Source organism: Nematolebias whitei, chromosome 11, assembly GCF_014905685.2.
Source record: "Nematolebias whitei isolate Nwh7 chromosome 11, NemWhi1, whole genome shotgun sequence".
Taxonomy (NCBI): Eukaryota; Metazoa; Chordata; class Actinopteri; order Cyprinodontiformes; family Rivulidae; genus Nematolebias; species Nematolebias whitei.
In genome coordinates, this window is record NC_056508.1 from 47,702,971 (window position 1) to 47,703,903 (window position 933).

The following is a 933-nucleotide window of genomic DNA, read 5'->3' on the forward strand; positions in this document are numbered from 1 at the left end:
CTGTCCATCTGTCCCTCTCCTCCTCTGGTTCTGTCCATCTGTCCCTCCTCTCCTCTGGTTCTGTCCATCGCGCCCTCCTCTCCATCTGTCCCTCCTCTCCTCTGATTCTGTCCATTGGTCAGCATACAGCATTAGAACCCCCAACCCGACCAATCAGAGCATGGGCCGACACCTTTAGTCCTCAGGCTCCTCCCCCTGCAGAGACGTGACATCACATGTCACAACAGCCAGATTCAGTAAGCTCGGGTCAGAGCGACAAGACAGTCACTGTGAGCGGCACCATGACCCGACCGGGCCCCATGGGAAGAGGACTGGGCACCAGGTACTTGCCGTCAAGCTCCTCCCCCAGGCCTGGCTCCAGGGTGGGTCAAAGGTCAACCACAGGTAGGCCTGGTCTTCTGTCCATACCAGTCTCATGAGTGGATATTTGGCCCAAAACCAGGCTGTGCTTCATTCAGGAACACAGGTAAATGGGTAAACAGGTAAACGAGACAACAGGTAAACAGGTAAACATGTAAACAAGTAAACCTGTAAACATGTAAACAGGTAAACAAGTAAACAGGTAAACGTGGGATCAACTGCAGGTGATCTTAAATCAGACGATGAACAGATTTTCTCTTTGATCTCAAAGATCGCAGCAGAAAAACGAGTTTGTTCAAAATCAAACAGATGAAGAAAAATCTGACTTCACATCTAAAGAAGCCCCGAGGCGGCTCATCGCACGGACGGACGGCTGTACGTCCACAGAGGACACGAGCGGGGACATTCAGGCGTACGACGTCCTTCAGGACTTCGACCTTCCTCGGTTCAGTTTCTGAAACAACACAACGTACAGCTCGCAGGTTTCTTCATGTCCAGAACGACACGCGTCGGTGACCGTGATGATGAATGTTTGGGTCAGAACCGGAGGAACCGGAGGACAGCAGAACTCCT